This window comes from Leptopilina boulardi, unplaced genomic scaffold, assembly GCF_019393585.1.
Source record: "Leptopilina boulardi isolate dan_hultmark-lab unplaced genomic scaffold, ZJU_Lbou_2.1 LbouV2_30, whole genome shotgun sequence".
NCBI classification, from domain to species: domain Eukaryota; kingdom Metazoa; phylum Arthropoda; class Insecta; order Hymenoptera; family Figitidae; genus Leptopilina; species Leptopilina boulardi.
This window is the reverse complement of record NW_026137863.1, coordinates 2,267,348-2,288,974: the sequence shown is the minus strand read 5'-3', so window position 1 is coordinate 2,288,974 and position 21,627 is coordinate 2,267,348. Positions and strand designations below refer to the sequence as shown.

Sequence of the window (21,627 nt, the reverse complement as noted above, 5' to 3'; positions counted from 1 at the left end):
AATAAAAAAAACACCACGCTAACGACTTTGGTGCCATATGTATATGTAGCACATTCTTTTTTTCCGCTCTCTTTTTTTTTTTTTTTTTTTAAACCACGAGTACAGATAACAATGTTCCTGATACCTGTGAAAACGAATGGCATGAATATTTTTTAACAATGTCATTCGAAGCGCTTGATTTTTCGTTTTCCAGGTGTCAGTTTACTTTTGATATTTTAGTCATAGTTCTCCTTTAACCGATTTTATTTTATTATTATTTTTTTTTTTTTTTTGGTGACATAGAATAATAATTTTAATTTTCTCTATATATAAAATAATAATAATAATTCCGCAGAAAATTTTATTTCTTTAAAGAAGACACTTTTTTTAATTAAAATAAATTTTTTGTTCCCATTTTTCTACTTTTCAATTAAAAATTTCCGCTAAACAAAAAAAAACAAAAAACGACGAATGTGTTTTGATTCGAATGTAGAGCTTTTATATTAATATTGAATTTATCTTTTTTTTTTTTTAACAACAAATCGAAATTGCTTTCTCGTTTACACTTGTTTTCTATATACGTTTTTTTTACACTCCAACTGTATAAATTCTTTTTATGGCCAGTTCATTATTTCCCAGCAATGGGAATACATGGTTGAAAAAAAAAGAAGTGAATGAAAATTGTTTTTATCACACTTAAATTTTTATTTCGTGTATTGCAAACTAATTCGAAAGAAAAAATTTTTAACAAAATATGAAAGAAAAAAAAATTTTATAAAATTTTTCCTCCACTAGTAGTTGGTATCACTGGTAATTGATACCACTAGTAATTGGTACCACTGGTAATTCGTGCCACTACGAATTGGTATCACAACGAATTGGTACCGTTACTAGTTGGTGCCACTACAAATTGGTACCATTAGAAATTGGTGCCATTGGTAATTGGTATCACTAGTATAGTTGGTACAACTCTTGATTGGTACCATCACTACTAGTTGGTACTATTACAAATTGGTGCCACTAGTAGTTGGTACCACTACTATTGGTACCAATTCGTAATGGTACCAACTATTAGTAGTGGTACAAATCAAGAGTGGTACCAACTATTAGTGGTACCAACTACTAGTGGTACCAACTACTAGTGGTACCAACTACTAATGGTACCAACTACTATTGGTACCAACTGCTATTGGTAGCAACTACTATTGGTATTAACTACTAGTGTTACCAACTACTAGTGTTACCAACTACTAGTGATATCAACTACTAGTGGTACCAAACAAGAGTGGTACCAACTACTAGTGGTACCAACTACTATTGGTACCAACAACTAGTGATATCAACTACAAGTGGTACCAAACAAGAGTGGTACCAACTACTAGTGGTACCAAACAAGAGTGGTACCAACTAATAGTGTTACCAACTACTAGTGTTACCAACTACTAGTGATATCAACTACTAGTGGTACCAAACAAGAGTGGTACCAACTACAAGTTGTACTAACTACTAGTGGTACCAACTACTAGTGGTACCAACTACTATTGGTACCAACAACTAGTGATATCAACTATTAGTGGTACCAAACAAGAGTGGTACCAACTACTAGTGGTACCAACTACTAAAGGTACCAATTCGTAATGGTTCAAATTCCTAATGTTATCAACTAGTAGTGGTGGTACCAATAACCAGTGGTACCAATTTGTATTGATACCAACTGTTTATTATTTCCCAGCAGTGGGTATACAAAAAATATAATAAATATAAAAAAATAAAATAAAATATTTAAATAAATATTACTAAATATAAACAATTTAAAAAAAAAAAATAGAATTTTTTTTATTATTAAATTGGGAAATTTTTTTTCTTTTTTACCTTCAGTGAAAATGAAGGAAGAAAATTACATGAAACATGTGGGCGTGTTGTATATATATATATATATATATATATAGGGTACTCTTGGAGTGTTGGAGCAGCTCTTTTACATGCTTTTGCAAATATTTGCAATTACGTTTTGGGACTAGTGTGCGCGCGTGAACAAGTCGAGCGTGTCACGAAGTGAAATTCCAGCATGACCACCGAAGCATCTCGAGCTGTGTGAAATTCGGTAGAGAAATTGAGTCTCTACCATGCGCGCACGTGGAAATCCTTTGCGCCGAAACTCCCGTGGGATCAATTCCCATATATATATATATATATATATATATGTATATATAACATCCCTTGACCATTCTCAATTCAAATGCGTCCATCACCGCATTTTTTCTACACACGTGATTCTTTTTTCATCGTATATATATATATATATATATATTTGAAAATTCCACTTTATGTAGATTTTGGTAATTTTTATTCGCACGCTTCTTTATATGCCATTCTATAAAACACAATTCATCTTTGAAGAAAAGACATCGTATGAATTTCAAAAACCTTTATTTCCCATGCGACTTCGAGTCATTTGAAATTCTTTTACCATTTCATATAAAAATCTCATTATTTTATAAATGAAAAAATTTATTCTTCATTCAGTTAAAAAACGTGGACCTCTATTTATTTATTTATTTCTTTATTAATCAATTTATTAATTAGTGTATTTATTAATTAATTTATTAATTAAATTTATTAATTAATGTATTTATTAATTTATTTATTTATTAATGTATTTATTAATTTATTTATTTATTAATGTATTTATTAATTTATTTATTTATTAATTTATTTATTAATTAATTTAGTTACTTATATATTTTTTTATTTAATTATTTATTTAAGTGTTTAATTATTTATTTATCTTCGAAAGTAGGACAAATTAGTATATTGAACGTAAAACACGTGTATTTTTAATGAGATGATAATATACTTTCTGTTATTTTCACATTAATATGGAAACTATTTTTTTTTTTATTAGGAAATTATTAATTACGATTTTTATATTTCTACAATAAATGAGAAAATAATTAACATTATCTCTGTCTTGAATTATAAATTTAATACATATAGATTATTGTTTGACAATAACTGAATTGTTCTAGTTAAAAATTAATAATTACATCCGTTAGCCGATAGTGTGACAATGTTTGGTGTGTTATACTTTAATGAATTTGTAATTGTCTCGCAATAATTTTGGTATTTTATAAAAATTAAATAAAATAATAATAAATTTAATTTAATTACAAAATATATTTTATTATTTTAAGTGGAAAAAGTCAATTATTAAATAAAAATTACAAATTACAAAAAAATTAAATTACAAAATTTATTTTACTATTTTAAGTAGAAAAAGTAAATCGTAATTGTCTGGCTATAATTGACTGTTTCTATTTGAAATATATTAATTTTAATACTTGTCTGACAAAACAATATTGACTTGTTTCACTTAAAATAATCAAATAAAAAAATCAAAATTTCTAGGTTAAAGCCAATATATTTCAAACTACATTAAAAGACAGTAGGCAATTTGTTAATAACATCCCACATGTTTAAGTTCCAGACGATTATACTATAATAGTAATTAATTGGTACCATAGTAACTGGTACCATACTAATTGGTACCATAGTAACTGGTACCAACATTAATAGGACCGAAGTTACTGGTACCAAAGTAACTGATATCATAGTAACTGGTACCAAAGTAACTGGTACCAAAGTAACTGGTACCAAAGTAACTGGTACCAAAGTAACTGGTACCAAATTAACTGGTACCAAAAAAACTGGTACCATAGTAACTGGTACCAAAGTAACTGGTACCAAAGTAACTGGTACCAAAGTAACTGGTACCAAAATAACAGGTACCAAAATAACTGGTACGAAAGTAACTGGTACCACAGTAACTAATTGGCACCAAAGTAACTGGTACCAAAATAACTGGTGCCAAAATAACTGGTACCAAATTAACTGGTACCAAAATAACTGGTACCAAAGTAACTGGTACCACAGTAACTAATTGGCACCAAAGTAACTGGTACCAAAGTAACTGATGCTAAAGTAACGTACCAAAATAACTGGTACCATAGTAACCATAGTAACTGGTACCTAAGTAACTGGTACCAAAATAACTGGTACCAAAGTAACTGGTACCACAGTAACTAATTGGCACCAAAGTAACTGGTACCAAAGTAACTGGTGCTAAAGTAACGTACCAAAATAACTGGTACCATAGTAACCATAGTAACTGGTACCAAAGTAACTGGTACCAAAATAACTGGTACCAAAGTAACTGGTACCACAGTAACTAATTGGCACCAAAGTAACTGGTACCAAAGTAACTGATGCTAAAGTAACGTACCAAAATAACTGGTACCATAGTAACCATAGTAACTGGTGCCTAAGTAACTGGTACCAAAATAACTGGTACCAAAGTAACTGGTACCACAGTAACTAATTGGCACCAAAGTAACTGGTACCAAAGTAACTGGTGCTAAAGTAACGTACCAAAATAACTGGTACCATAGTAACCATAGTAACTGGTACCAAAGTAACTGGTACCAAAATAACTGGTACCAAAGTAACTGGTACCACAGTAAATAACTGGCACCAAAGTTACTGGTACCAAAATAACTGGTACCAAAATAACTGGTACCAAAGTAACTGGTGCTAAAGTGACGTACCAAAATAACTGGTACCATAGTAACCATAGTAACTGGTACCAAAGTAACTGGTACCAAAATAACTGGTACCAAAGTAACTGGTACCAAAATAACTGGTACCAAAGTAACTGGTACCACAGTAACTAACTGGCACCAAAGTAACTGGTACCAAAATAACTGGTGCCAAAGTAACTGGTACCAAAATAACTGGTACCAAAGTAACTGGTATCAAAATAACTGGTACCAAAATAATTGGTACCAAAATAACTGGTACCAAAGTAACTGGTAAGCCATTTAGGCCAAAAATGAAAAAAAACATCTTTTAATTGAAATAAAAAAATCTGTCTACTCAAATCTATAATAAAAAATTTTAATAAAAAAAAATATGCAAATTTCAAAATCACTTCCAAATATATAGTATAAAGTTGTAAATTTTCACGCTTGTGTCTCTCTCTCTCTCTCTCTCTCTACGATTTTCCAAATTTATTCGACGAATTTCAACCATCGTTCACCAATACCGAATGATGGTGAATTTTGGAGAAGAGGGGGGAGGGGCGGGAGGATAGGAAATGGTGAGGGAGGGGTCGGGCTACAAGATGCGGATATAGCGGAATAGCGATAACGCGCGGAAAGCGACGAAATTGCTGGAAGAGAAATTTCGCGGTCGATTAGATTCGTATATGTGTAAACGAGAATCCCCCTGGGGGTAGAGAAATCGAGCAGACAGGATATCCCAAACCAAGACAACTCTGAAAGGATCAAAAGCCTTTAACGTTGGATATCAGGGGGAGAATTTTTTTTTTTTTTTTTCGAGAAAGAAGGTGTGTGTATGGTGGCGTGACGCATTTTTTTTTTTTTTTTTTCTCAAAATCCAATGGAAAATTCACCTGCATCACACAATCGTACAATCGCATGACAAAGAGAAATTGAACGGAAAATGTTTCTTATCTTTTCTAACAACGCGAGAATAAAGAAAAAGAGAAAAAAAATATAATTCTTTCCATCAATAACTACTTTTTATTTTTATGGATACATATATATATATATATATAAAATTTATATTCTTACAAAACAGAGAGAGAGAGAGAAAAAAAATGTTAGCAAATTTTTTCCCCCTTTCTATATATTGATTTTCGATCAAGAAAATATTTAATTTTTCCATGAGGAAATTGTTAAATAAATGAAAACGAAAACAAATTAAAGAAAAAAATAAAGTAAAAAAAAGTACGGGAGCAACTTAATTAAAAAATACTATTATTTCTCCACTTCGAGGAAGCGATGAGAAGATCGCCGCCGGCTGGGATTTATAGGTGCCTCTGTGGCGCCATTCGTAAAATTCTCCGCAAACAAAAAATAATAATAATAATAATAATAATAATAATAATAATAATAATAATAATAATAATAATAATAATAATAATAATTAACTTTCCAATAGCAAACACAACATGATTTTTTATAGAAAAAAACATCATCAATCTTTTTTTTTTTAATATTCATGGACAAATATAAAAAAAATATTCTATTTGCATAGTTTTAAGTGGAAGAAGTCATTTTTAGTCAGGCAGATATAAAATAATACATGAGATAATAAATTTAAGTAGAAACAATCAAAATATTGTCAGACAATAGTAAAAATAACGTTTTAATTATTGTCAGGCAATTGGAAAATTAAATAAAGTAGAACAAGTCAATTATAGTCAGACAATAATGAAAATTGGCTGATTTAAGTAATACAAGTCAATTGTCGTCAGCAAATTAGGAAATAGATTTAATTATTTTTAAATAAAATAGTATATTTTATTATTGTTTATTTTTATTATTTATTATTTATTATTATTATTTATTATTATTATTATTATTATTATTATTATTTATTTTAATTGTAATTAATTATTTATAATAGTATTAATCCACTGAAAAATAGAAAATTTTTCCCCCTATATTTCAGATGAAGAAAAAAAGAATTTTGTTTACTATTTCTCTGCAGGAATTTCAGCAAAAAAAAAGTATAAATTATAAAGAAATTAGTTCAACTCTCTTATCGCACATTAGCCAACATTTTTATTTCCACTTGTAAAGTGAAATTATACAATACAGAACATTAATTATATATATATATATTTTTCCTAAAGATTGATCGCGCAACATAAGTAGTCGGTTTGGAAAAAAAATTTAAACAAGAGTGTAACGAGCAATATTTTTTTTTTTTTTTTGCTCCACGTGATAAGAAAGAACACAACATGCAAACATTGAGATACATTCTTTTTAATTTAAGCTTTTCTTTATTTTTTTCCTATCAATAAGAAAACTTATTGTTTATTAAAAACTATCACTTCTAATGTCTAAAATATGTAATTGCACTTACCGTTCATTAAAATTATTATTAAAACTAGAATTGTAATTATTTAAATTCTATAAATGCACTTACCGTCCATTAATAGTGTATTATGATTTAAAATCTATTGAGTTACTTATACCGTCTAGTTTTACAAACGGTAGTTGCACTTACCGGTCATAAAAACTCATTATTAGCACTGAAAATCTATATATGCACTTACCGTCTAGTTATACTATAAGTGGTAGCACTTACCGGCTAGATATATTGTCGGTAGAAGCACTTACCGTCTAGTTATACTATAGGTGGTAGTACTTACCGGCTAGATATACTGTTGGTGGAAGCACTTACCGTCTAGTTATACTCTCGGTGGTAGCACATACCGTCTATTAAAACTGTATTATGGTTAAAATCTACAGATGCACTTACCGTCTAGTTATACTATAGTTGGTAGCACTTACCCGTTAGATATACTATAGGTGGTAGCACTTACCGGTTAGATATACTGTCGGTGGAAGCACTTACCGTCTAGTTATACTCTCGGTGGTAGCACTTACCGTCTATTAAAACTGTATTATGGTTAAAATCTACAGATGCACTTACGGTCTAGTTGTACTACCGCTTGTAGCACTTACCGGTCATTAAAACTTTCTATTAGCACTTGAAATCTACCAAAGTACTTATCGTTAATTCTAAATTATAAGTAACAGCACTTACCGACAATTAAAAATTATTAATATCACTTGATACACTTACCGTCTTGTTACACTATCTGTAGGTTGCACTTACCGTCAATTAAACTCATTATTAGTACTTAAAATCTCTAGCTGCACTTACCGGCATTTAAAACTATTATTAACATCACTTTAAGTTCACTTACCGTCTAGTTGTACTATCAGTTGTAGCACTTACCGGTTATTAAAACTTATTAATAGCACTTAAAATCTATAGATGCACTTACCGTCTAGTTAAACCATCGGTAGGAGCACTTACCGTTGATTTAAAGAATTATTAACACTTGAAATGTTTTCGATACACTTATCGTCAATTCCAATTATAAATAGTGGCACTTACCGTTTATTTAAACTATTATAGGCACTACCAAAATCTATAGTTTTACTTACTGTCTACTTCAATTATCGGTAGCACTTACTGTTAATTAAAATAACATTGAGTATCTTTTTCTCTTCATTGAAGTTTTTCATTTTTTTTTTCTAACTCATGAATGTTGGTGCAACCAAGCGACAGGTTATTTTTGCAAAAGAGGGTGTCAATTCCAACCATCTTGTGTGTGTATATGTGTATAATGCTTCTGAAAACAAAGAGAGCTCAAGAGTCACACGGCTCAAAGAATGAAAAGCCACTTCTCTCACAAAGTAGAATATTGACTAAAGGTAACGGAGAAAAAGAGAGAGAGGGGGGGAGAGAGAAGGAGAGATGGAGAGAGAGAGAGAGAGAGAGAGAGAAGGTAACACTTGTGACCACATACTAGAACCCTGGGGCTACTTCCTATATCCAGGGTTGATAGATGGGTCAACGGGTTCCTGGCAGGGCTTTAGAGTAGATCGAAGGAGAATAATGGTCCGGAAGTGACGCGTTATTAGATTACCTGGAGTACTTTCGCACCAACGGATATCGGCCGTTTCTATACTGAAACTCGATTTGTCCCCAGACGCGCCACAAAATGTTTCGACTTCTTGCCTCTCACTCTCTCTCTCTCTCTCTCTCTCTCTCTCTCTCTCTCTCTCTCTCTCTCTCTCGTGCTTTTTCATTCGATGTTCAATGCAATCAAAAAATTACTCTCGAGACTTATTTATTTTGTATTTATTATTTCACTGGAATTGAATTTTTTTCATCTTTGTTTCTTTTTCAAATTTTTTTTTTTTACTTCCTTTAATGATAAAAGTTATTATTTAATTAACGAAGCAAAAATCATCAGAAAATAATAAAAAAAAAAATGGTTTCATTTAAGTAAAACAATTAGAAAATTTCCTGATTTCAAGTAGAACAAGTCAATTATTATCAGACTATCAAGGAAACGGATTTAATCTAAGTAGAACAAGTCAATTATTATCAGACAATTAGGAAATAAATTATTTTAAGTAGAACGTGTCAATAATTGTCAGACAATTACGAAATTTTCCTGATAAACTTAGTAAAATTTCAATTTTTTTTTCTAAGACAGAAAATAAAATTTATTCAAAGAAAATTTAAATTCATTAAAAATAATAATAAGTGCACTTAATAAAATAATTTATAAAGAGAATTTTGCAAAACTTTTGCTAATTTCATTTTAACGAAAAAAACAGGAGGCAGCGGAGGTGACGGGGGGTGGGGGGGAGCTTGGAGAAACAAATTGAAAATGATGGAATATGCATAACTTGGAAAACTACATTCCTCTCTTACTTTCTCTCTTGCCAAGAAATATTCTTGCAAAGTTAAACTGCTTCTATGTTGCGATTCATGAAACTTGATAGTAATTTTCTCAGATGTAATAAGTCAGCAAATAATTATATGATCTTCCAACCAATAGCGTTATATCTAACGCGTAGTCCATGGAAATTATATTTCCCTTTCCCCCACCCCTTCATCTCTCTCTCTCTCTCTCTCTCTCTCTCTTGCTCTCTCTCTATCTCTCTTGCTCTCAAGTTCTCCAAGTTCGGTGAAACTTAACAACGAAATTGCGGAACTCGATTGTGCAACGACGGAAAGCGCTTCTCTCAATGTAAAGCAGATAGTAGAAAGAGAGAAGGGAGGGGGAAGAGAGAGAGAGAGGGAGAGAGAGAACCTCCCAGTTTATCTACAAGAAATCGGTGTGGGTTTGAAAGCCTCTCCCAAAGTTTCCGACTTGCATCCTCTTAATAATAATAATAATACCAAGTGTAACAAACCTTCTCTCTCTTTGTCTGGACTCACTGAATAAATATTGTCAAACATTTTTTTTATATTTATTCTTTTTATTTTTCTATTTTTTCTTAAAAATAGAATGCTAACTATAAATATTATCATTTAAAATCTATAGATGCACTTACCGTCTAGTCATACTATCGGTTGTAGCACTTACCGTCAATTAAAACTAAATTTATTACTTTAAATGTATAGATCCACTTACCGTCTAGTTCTACTATCGGTTGTAGCACTTACCGTCAATTAAAACTTGAAATCTTCCAATACACTTACAGTTAATTTAAATTATAAGTGGTAGCACTTACCGTCAATGAAAACTTATTACAATCAGTTAAAAATCTATAGATGCACTTACCGTCCTGTTACACTGTGAGTAGTTCCACTTACCGTCAATTAAAACTATTATTATCGTCACTTAAAATGTATAATAGCACTTACCGTTTAGTTGCGCTATTGATAGAAGCACTTACTGTCAAATAAAACTTATTAATAGCACTTTACATATACATGTGCACTTACCCTCTGTTTACATTGTCGATAGTAGCACTTACCGTCCATTTTAACTACTAAATTAGCGATTGAAATCTTCAGATACACTTATAAGTTAATTTCAATTATAAGTAGTAGCAGTTACCGTCAATTCAAAGTATTATTATATTCATTTAAATTGTGTAATAGTACTTACCGTCACTTATCGTCAGTTTCAATTATTAATAGCTGCACTTACCGTCAGATAAAGCTATTAGTATTGTCATTTAAAATCTATAATTGCACTTACTGTCTAGTTAAACTATAGGTAGTTGCACTTACCGTCAATTTTCTTTGTTTTCCATCATTTGTTTTGCGCAAAGAACGAATAATTTTTTTTTTATCCAATGAAATAATTGTCGTAAACTGTGAGACCATATAATTTTTTTTTTTTTTTTATTTGTTTGAAAGTTTTTAAAACCGCATCTTGTTTTCATCTTCCTGAAAGTGTAAACTGTAATTCACGTGACATTGAATTACTTCTGCTTGTAAAAACTCTATGAATATTTAATAAAGATGGTAAACTAAGTTACAATCACTTTTAGTCGTTTCTCAACTTGGTCGTGCGCACACACTAACACACATATAGAGCTGAATCTTTTAATTATTCTCAGCTGCCACGTCCTGAATAGTTGACCGTGGAGAAAGATCAAAAACTTTTTTTTTCCAAAGAATCCCATCTTTCAAAAAGAGATAAATTTATTACATCGACCACCGAAGAACTTTTTAATATTGTTTTATAGTTTAAAACGATATTTTATGAAGCTTATTGTTTCATCATACAATATATTTTCTTTTTTGATAAGTATATACAATTTTTGAGACTAATATTAATGAGAATTTTCTTTATTGTTTCAGGTATGTTCAATGGTGATATAAATAAATAATTAGAAAAAAAAACAATGGAACTGTAAGTAAAACTAAATTTAAAATTATTTAAAAACATATTTTTTTTAAAGTTTTAAAAAAATAAATTTTTAAATATTATTTTGAAGAAAGAAATTTTTTCTTCTTTTTTTTTTCTTCCGTTGGAGTTTAATTTTATGACTGAAGTTTGAGTCGTGAGCAAATGTCACCGTTGAATGATTACAAATGTCTTTTTCCGTTCCTCCCTCTCTTTGGTAAGGGGAAATTCCATTTATCGTAGTGTCTACATTACGAATAATTATATTCAGCAGGGATCAGTTTAGTGAGTTGCGTCTTCGTTTTAAACTCCGACGAGTAATGCAAAACTTTCTGACCTAATAAGATATTCCTGCAGGTATAAGATATTTGTTTCCGGTACTTCTGTGGATTTATGCAAATCTTTAGAATGAGAGAGAGAGAGAGAGAGAGAGAGAGAGAAAGAGAAGGAGAGAAAGTAAAGAAGGAAATGGAGAAAAAAATGAAAAAAAAGAGAATTGTCTACATTAGAGAGTTCTCGTGACAAAATATGATAATTCCAAGCGATCATGCAAATTATAAATAATTTATATTGCATGCACGTTACATGATTGTTTTCCTAATGAATAGTATTTTGTTTTGATTAAGCAAATATTTTCTCATCCAATTATTTTATCGGCTTAACATCTTCCTTTATTCTGTTTTTTTAATGTAAGTTAAATATTTAAACAAAAATATTTATATTTAGAGGAAAATAGTTTATTTTTTTTTATATTGATGCAATTATTTTGTTTTTATTTTTTAATCCGTCCGGCAATGAATCTCAATTCTCTGAGAGCGCCTTAGAAAAGTAAATTTGAAAACAGAGAGCACGGGGCATTAAACATTTTCAAACGGTTTTGCTACTTTAAATAATCTTGTTTCTAAAGAAGTGGAAAAAGCGCAGTTTCAGTGTGGTTCTTTCAAATTCTCTCGAATGACGGCAACATAAATCTGCGAAGCCAGGTTGGCGTGTATATAGGAAATAAAAGTCAGAGCGCTATGCATAGTTACTTGCGTCTTTTTTTGAGAGAGAAAGAGAGAAAGAGTAACTTTCCTCGCGCTGAATGAACGTAATTCATATCTTTAACCGGCCTTTAGTAGAATAAAACATGACGACAGCATGGAAAGGAAAGCAGCTTAAGCGTAGAAGCTTTACATGACGCTTTTTCCCTCGTGTCACGCGGTATTTCAAGAAACGTATGTATGTTAAGTGAAAGCGGCTTTCTCTCACCATTCTGTCGTCGTGTCAGAAACTGTGAAACGCAAAACACCAAGAGTGAACTCTCTCTCTCTCTCTCTCACTTACTGCAAGTTTCACAAATTTTCAAGTTAAGATCGTCTAAAGTGTATAGTTTATTAGGAAACTAGGAGCCAGAAGGGCAACATCCACCCTTTTCCTGTTTCCAAACCCATTCTACAGTTAGTTCACCATAATGCACCGCAGAGCTCAAAGTACGGATAGTAGTTTCAGTGGGTAAGGCCTTGTTATAAACAAGTTGAAACCATACAGTTTCTAGATTAAAGTCTAACGTATGTATATAGATAGAAACATTACGGTTGAATCCTTCACTAAATTCTCTTAGGGAATCCCATCTTTTTTGCAATTACCATCAGTTACATTCACCGCAAGTGAATGAACTTACCGTCAATTTTACCTTACGATTTAAAATAACGAAATTATAGCCAAAATTTGACTATTGATTTCGTTTTTTTGCTTGCTGTTAATAATAAATATCACTTACTGTCGTTAAGTGTACTTACCGTCATTTAATAGAAATTACCGTATAACTAAGGTAGGATTCATTTTTTGTGATAAATATCACTTACCGTCGACTAGAAATGCACTTACCGTCATTATTGTAGCTGTAGCACTTACCGTTTGATCAAAACTTATTGTACTTACCGTCAAGTGTAACTATGACTAATTACTTTTATTGTCAAGGGTAACTATCATTTAATGTACTTACCGTCAACTGAAACTATCGTTATTGTCATTGAAATTATTATCACTTACCGTTAGTTATAATTATCGTTATTTTCACTTACCGTCAATTGTAATTGTGAATAATAGCGCTTACCGTTAAGTGAAACTATCGTTAATGTCACTTAGGCTTACTATATCACTTACCGTTGGTTAAAACTATCGTTATTTGCACTTATCGTCAACTGAAATTATTATTACTGTCACTTGGATTTATTATCACGTACCGTTGGTTATGATTATCGTTATTTGCACTTACCGTCAATTGAAAGTATTACTGTCACTTGGACTTATTATTATCACTTACCGTCGGTTCAAATTATCGTTATATGCACTTACCGCCAAGGGTGTCTAACATTAATTGCACTTACCGTCAATTGAAAGTATTACTGTCACTTGGACTTATTATTATCACTTACCGTCGGTTAAAACTACTGGTATTTGCACTTACCGTTAATTGTAACCATCGTTACTGTCACTTGGATTTATTATCACTTACCGTTGGTTATAGCAAAAGTTGCACTTACCGTTGAAATGAAATTGGAAATATTTCTATTATTAAACATAAATCTAATTATATTATATAAATGGCAGTTGTCAGCAAATAAATTGAAACCAAACATTTTATAATATAGATTAAAGTTTGGTTATTAATACAATACTAACTGTTCAGAATATGAAGATCAACGTGAGACAAAGTTGCGGTTCAATATTAAAATCGAATAGGGTTGAAATATCCGAGCTACTCGTCTGCCATCGTCGGAAATGTTCGTAGATTGGATATGTCCTTTCAAAAAGGAAACTTATCGACATTTCTGCCATCTGCGAAGAGCCTTTTCATTATGCCGAGAGTAGCAAAAGAAGAGATAACGTGATCCTTTCGCTTTTTTAATCTCATATCCCAATGAACTCCGCTCTTTTTATATATATATATATATAGAGAGAGAGAGAAAAAAAGAAAAAGTCATTTTATATATCATTAGTAGATTATTATTATTTTTTTTCCAAAATTTATTTAATTAATTTTCCTCTAAATTTTCATTTTACTTAACAATTTATTATCCTTTCTTTGATTTCTATTTCACTTGATTAATTATATCAATTATTAATTTCTCCTACACTTGAAAATTTTCATCAATTAAATTCATCGGAAATTCGGAGAGCATATATATATTTTCTAAAAAAAAAATATATAATTTTCCTTGTGAAAATTTTGAGAAATTCAATCGGTCAATTGAGATATAAATTTTTGCCATTGAAGAAAATGCAATCGACTAATGAGAATAGTGGACGGGAAAGAAATGAATGTCAGGATTTGCACGAAGCCGTTTCATTAGAGCAGGTGCTACACCAAGAGCTAAATGAAAAAGATGCATCGACCGTCGAGCGAGTAAGTGCAAGCACACACACATACGCTTTTTCTCTCTCTCTCTCTCTTTCTCTCTCTTCTTCTCTTTTATTCTCCCTGAGAGAGCGGATTTTCTAGTGTAAAATTAGTCGCCACGCGACTACGTTCTTCGGCGCCAGATGACCATCCAATGCAATAATTCACGAAAGGGAGTAACGGCCAGTTCCTTCGTAATTTGTGGAGAGTACGATGCGTGTGCTCGAAACTGGCGCGGCAGAAATGGAGGTCCCATTTTTCAGTAACACGAGCCAAATTAACGTCGTAAACAATTTTGTCGACAAAGCAAAATATGGATCTCTCTCTCTCTCTATATATATATATACGGTGAAAATGAGCCAAGACTAATCCACTATATTTATAAATACAGACTGAAAAAATTATATTCAAAATTTAAGAATTTTTTTTTTTATGAATAGAATTGAAAAGTATCTCAAATTGAAATTATACGAATATAACGAGGAGATTTTATTTTCAATTGATACAAAGGAAAACATAAATCCTGCAAATATAAAAGATGCAAGAGATAACAAAATAAATCTGTCATAGAATAAATTCTTTTCGAGAGAAAAATTGCAATACATTTTTATCTTATTGTATTTCAAATTAAATGGAATCAAACATTTATTTAAAAAATATTTACCTCAAACTAAAACATGGACAAATATAACAAATTGTAATTGAAACATTATAGATATATATATAGAAAATGTGATTAACAATTTTGCGGTTAGAATTAAATCAAACATGAAATTTCACTATATAATTAAATTTTATGATGAAATAAATTGTTTTACATAATAATAATAATATTTGTTTCACGTAACAAGGATAATGTAACATTCTTTTTTTTCTAATTAATTACAATTTAGTTTAACATCAGTATATAGTAATGCTTCAAATTTTTTTTTTTTAAATCTCAAAAAACATTTATATTGTACCTCTCTTGTTTCGAAATTTCAACCATAAAGATGAATGAGTATTTGAACGTCTCGTCAGACACATTTCCGTTATAATGAATTCGTGGGAAATTACAATTGCTCCAGGCTTACAATTCAACGAAATCCGTTAGTCTCTGACGTAATATTGTAACACAATGATGCCACAGAAAATGTAATTGCATTTTGAAGAAAATTAAACAATTATCACTGAGATAATTGAAACCAAGTTTCATTAAAATACTTTTTTTTAGATTTTAAGTTTCATGATATATAAATTACCGTCAAAAAGTGCTAGTACCATAAACTTTAAGTACCGTCATGTTTAATTACCGTCAAGTGCAATTATCGTAAATTTTACAGTAGCATAAAATTGAGTACCATCAAGTGCTAGTACCATAAATATTCATTACCACCAAGTGCAAGTACCGTAAAGCTCAAGTACCATAAATTTTGAGTACCGTCAAGTACTAGTACCATAAATATTAATTACCGCCAAGTGCAAGTGCTAGTACCATAAATTTTGAGTACCGTCAAGTGCTAGTACCATAATTTTTTAGTACCTCAAGTGCTAATACCATATATTTTAAGTACCGTCAAGTGCTAGTACCATAAATATTAAGTACCGTCAAGTGCTAGTACCATAAATATTAAGTACCGTCAAGTGATGGTACCGTAAAGTTTAAGTATCATAAATTTTGAGCACCGTCGAGTGCTAGTACCATATATTTTAAGTACCGTCAAGTACTAGTACCATAAATATTAATTACCGCCAAGTGCAAGTGATAGTACCATAAATTTTGAGTATCGTCAAGTGCTAGTACCATATATTTTAAGTACCGTCAAGTGCTAGTACCGTAAAGTTCAAGTACCATAAATTTTGAATACCGTCAAGTGCTAGTACCATATATTTTAAGTACCGTCAAGTGCTTGTACCATAAATATTAATTACCGCCAAGTGCTAGTACCATATAATTTAAGTACCGTCAAGTACAAGTACCATAAAATTTGGGTACCGTTAAGTGCAAGTACCATAAACTATAAGTACCGTCAAGTTCAAGTACAATACTTTTTAAGTACCGTCAAGTGCAAGTACCATTAATTTTAATTACCTTCAATTGCAACTACCGTTGTTTTTATTTTTCGTCAAGTGCAAGTACCGTCAAATATTCATCAAAGACATTTAACTAAACATTTTTATTTGTTTGACATTTATTACTATAAACAGTAATAATTTTTTTAATGTTATTAATTAATAATAACAGTAATAATTAACTCTAAATTCGATTGTGCCTACGAGCCACTGAAACAACCATTAAATTATTTTTCAAAAATAATATAAAGATATTCAAACGCTTTTATTTATCAATCACAAAAATGTCTGATGCAATTTGCAAATTTAAAATGTTTTCCCAGATTAATTGGCAGAAAAAAAATAAAATAAAAAAAAAAAGTAACAACGCAAGGTTCAGAGTCGATTCAACTATATTCACTTATTTTCTTTTTAAGCCACTTTTATCCTTTTATTCCCCTTCATCTCTTAAAATCCCATAAAATCTTTTTAATCCAAACTCTTCCCACACTTTTTCGAATCTATTTCTCATGAACTATTTTATTATTATAGCAAGAGAACAATTTTTTCCACCAATAATGAAAAAAAAAGGAACATTTTTTGCACCTTTAAGCCGAGAAAAAAAATTCCATTAGTAATTTCAGTTCAATAATTCTTATAATTAATTTTTTAAAATAATGTATTGATTCGTATTTTCTTTTTTTTTTAAATTGTTTTATTTTTCTTGGTTTTTATTTTCCAACTGACGATATGGAAAAGTTTTTGAATTTTTTTTTTTTCTACTGCCTCGAGACGATAGCAATTTCTTTTGAATTTTGAAAAGTGCATATAATTCCTGTCTTTCGGGATTTAACAACTTTACTTCCGGAAATGGCATATCTCGTTGGAATAAGAACCAACGCGGGACATTTGGGTTTTCATATATACAAAGTGCCTGGCTCTTCTGCGTCTCTAGACTTGCGTTAAGTGCAGAGACACTGCACCCAATGGACTTGCCTTTATACGATGACTGTTCCCATTTTGTATGTGTATATATATATATATATATATGAACGTTCACTCGCTTGCAAACTCTCGACAAATTCCTTTGAAACCACACTCACACATACACGAATCATTTATTTTAATAACCTTCTTCTTCAATTAAAAATTCCAAGCCACTTTTCAAAAGTGCCATTCAGCTTTAAATATATATACTCCGCATTTGAATTAGAAAAGTAAAAAACTATTTTTTATTCATTCGAATATAATTTATTTAAAAAAAAAAAAATGTTTTATATAGAGATGATATAATAATGCTCTTGTGTATATATTTTATATTTAATTAATGGCATTGGAAATTTGTGAACAGGTGGAAATCCCTGGTGGGAATATTTCTAATAATCTGACTATAAAGCAAAGCAGCAATATTTGCCAATGTTGTCAGGATAGCAGTATAAGCCTGTATTAGATTCACATAGAACAGTTGATTCCGCTGTTGTGTTATATCAGTTTACAATTTATCAAAGTAGGGATTAATGCGTTCGGTGGTTTTGCCGTACAAAGGAAACAGTTCAGTTTACTCTCTCTCTCTCTTGTTCCCTTTCCCTATTTCACCGATGATCATGCATTCGAAACCGTATGTACTACACACGTTCAATGATAAACTCTGTCGTTGCTGCTGTGACCAATGTTGCTGTATAGCTCATTAGTCTTCTGGTTTCGTGCTTGCGCAAAACGTTCGAGATTTTAGATCATATTGACTGTGACAAAGCAGAGAGGGAGTGAGATAGAATCTAAGCGAAGCAACAATCTGATGAGACAAACGGCATAAACGAACAAGATCACTGCCATTAACTACAAACCATCAAACCTTGTGGTTTGTTTCTCTCTATATATAGTTTACTTTCTAAGCGAACAAAAATTTATTGTGGCAACCACAAATCCAATTCTAGAATAGACAAATTTGTAAAAACTGTGCTGTAAACAAAAAAAAGTCTTTCCAACAAGTGCAAGTATCGTACATTTTAAGTACCTTCAAGTGCTAATACCATAAAGTTTAAGTACCGTCAAGTGCAAGTACCATAATCTTTAAATACCGTCAAATGCAAGTATGGTAAATTTTCCATGATCATCGGTTGTCACTACCGTCAAGTGCTAGTAACATACATTTTAATACCGTCAAGTGCTAGTATCATACATTTTAGTACCGTAAAGTGCAAGTACCATAAGGTTAAAGTACCGGCAAGTGCTAGTACCATACATTTTAGTACCGTCAAGTGTAAGTACCATAATCTTCAAATACAGTCAAGTGCAAGTATTGTAAATTTTCCAGTATCATCGAGTGTATCAACCGTAAAGTGCAAGTACCGTACATTTTAATACCGTTAAGTACAAGTAACATAAATTTTAATACCGTCAAGTTCTAATACCGTCAAGTTCTAGTACCATACATTATAGTACCGTCAAGTGCCAGTACCATAAGCTTTAAAGTACCGTCAAGTGCTAGTACCATACATTTTAGTACCGTCCATTACAAGTACCATATATTTTAAGTACTATCAAATTCGAGTACCATAAATTTTAAGTACCGTCAAGTGCAAGTAACATACATTTTAATACCGTCAAGTTCTAGTACCATACATTTTAGTAACATCAAGTGCAAGTACCATATATTTTAAGTACTATCAAATTCGAGTACCATAAATTTTAAGTACCGTCAAGTGCTAGTAATATATATTTTAGTACCGTCAAGTGCAAGTAACATACATTTTAATACCGTCAAGTTCTAGTACCATACATTTTAGTAACGTCAAGTGCAAGTACCATAAGCTTTAAGTACCGGCAAGTGCTATTACCATACAGTTTAGTACCATTAAGTTCAAGTACCATAAATTTTAAGTACCGTCAAGTGCAGGTACCATACATTTTAAGTACCTCCAAATTTGAGTACCATAAATTTTATGTACCGTCAAGTGCAAGTACCATATACTTTAGGTACCGTCAAGTGCAAGTGCCATATTCTTTAGGTACCGTCAAGTGCAAGTACCATATACTTTAGGTACCTTCAAGTGCAACTAACGTAAAAATATTTTGTTTTGTTTAAAAAAGATAATGGTTTTTAACAAAAAATAAATAAACACGCACTTTTCTTGTCAAATTGTCGTGACATGATGCTTGTTTTGGAGATAAATGGTATTTATTTAAGTCACGTCTTCCCTTTCTCCGTTTTTCACCCCCCCGAACCTGACTCAGCAGCAAGGTAGCGTAAACGGGCTCTGAAAAATCCAATTTCCTCGTCATTCGTGATGTCGGTTTTGGTGGCAACAGGTTTTCTCGTTTCATTTCCAATCTCTGTGTGTATCTCTCATGAAGCAACGAGAGTTGTATAGAAGCGTCATTGTTTCGGTGCAAAGAGCAAAGGATTACTTTGGGGAGAAGCAGTATAAAAAGGGCTTTAGTTTGAAAAGAGATTAATACTCGTTTTGCACACACAGATAGAAAGAGAGAGAGAGAGTAGGAAAAATAGAAGAAGAAATTTTATCTCGTTTCCACATACCAATGTTTAAAAAAAACAAAACAAATAGAAAACACTCGTTGAGATATGATTCAAAAGGAATAAGAGATTTATTTAATTTTTTTTTTGTTTTATAATAAACTTACTTTTTATCGTTGTAAACGAGAATTTTGTACTTTATTTTTTGATTAAACAAATTAAAAGAATTTTTTTTAAAAAAAAATTTTTGTAAAAGTTTTTTGTAAAATTCTTTTGTGAAATATAAAAAGAAAAATTGATTTTTTTCAAACTAGTCGTCCCATGACGATGATAGATATTGATATTCTGATGTCGGTAACCAATAGGTCTCTTAGGAATTTTCGATAAGAGATTCGCGTCATTATTTTCGATAAAAAACAAGTTTGCCAGCTGACTTGACGAGACTCTTGTCTTTTTATGTGAGAGTGTTATTTTTTTTTAAATATATATTTTCTTAAAATTCACAATGCAATTCCTATAAGCCTTTAATGTGATAATTTCATTGCTAACATTTCTGTTTGTAATTTATACTTTCAATTTTGGAATCGTTTTTTCATAAGAAAGAATATTCTCGTTTTTAATTTACAAAAATTATTTTTTAAAATTACTATTTAATATTAATTTAATAATAACTTTCTTAATTATTAGATTTAATAAATTAGTTTTAGTAATAAAAAAAAAAAAACAAAAGTTTGTTATATTTTTTAAGAAATTCATTTTACTAATGACATTTCACAAAAGCGAGTCTTGTTACAAGGTAAGGTAATACTCCTTAAAATAAATAGAAAGGATGCCAGAATATTGCCCCACTGGGAAGGATATTTTCCGTTTTTTATTTGCAAGTTTAATGGAGAGTGAAGTAGATAAAGTTTTCAAAAAAAAAAAAAAGAAGAAGAATAATAATAACGCAAGGGAAAAGGATGACACGATATTGGCTCACAGATATTTGACGTATTACCTCTTGGCAAAATAACATTCTCCTCGCGAAATTTAATATCAGATAATATTTTCTTTGAAACCATAAGTTTAATGTTAAAGATGCATACATTTAAAAAAAAAGACATTGGCATCATCGTTTATATTCAGGTTAGATGTTATCGTAAGTTTCGTTTAAGGAAAACTTGCAAAAGTTTTCTCTCTCTTCCTTTCATTCTCTTTCTCTCTCTCTCTCTCTCAACGTTTCTTTACCGTAATTAATTTTCATTTCTGCATTCTCATTACTTGCAGTAATGAATTTGTAAACCACGAAAGCGCTTGTTGTTTCAATAGGAAAGTTATACTGCAACTTAAAGTTTCGATCCGACAAAATTTAGATGCTTCAAACTGAAGAACAGCAATTTTCCGATGTAGACAAAAAAAAATGCAAATATATTTTATGGAAATTTGTTGGTACAATTGAAGAAAATTCAACAAGAGATAGAAATTTCATTATAGTGAGGAATAACATTTTTTTTAGTC

The 21,627-nt window shown here is 30.9% G+C and overlaps 1 protein-coding gene and 1 long non-coding RNA gene across 6 annotated transcripts in view; both read left to right on the top strand.

Moving 5' to 3' along the window:
* The window catches only part of LOC127282453 (uncharacterized), a 202,255-nt gene extending 191,003 nt beyond the window's left edge, over positions 1 to 11,252 (top strand). The window contains exon 6 of the long non-coding RNA XR_007843205.1: positions 11,194 to 11,252. This is a non-coding gene — a long non-coding RNA (uncharacterized LOC127282453). The remainder of the gene's footprint in view (positions 1 to 11,193) is intronic.
* Positions 1 to 21,627, top strand: part of LOC127282451 (fasciclin-3) — a 323,057-nt gene that overhangs the window by 266,392 nt on the left and 35,038 nt on the right. The window lies entirely within an intron of this gene.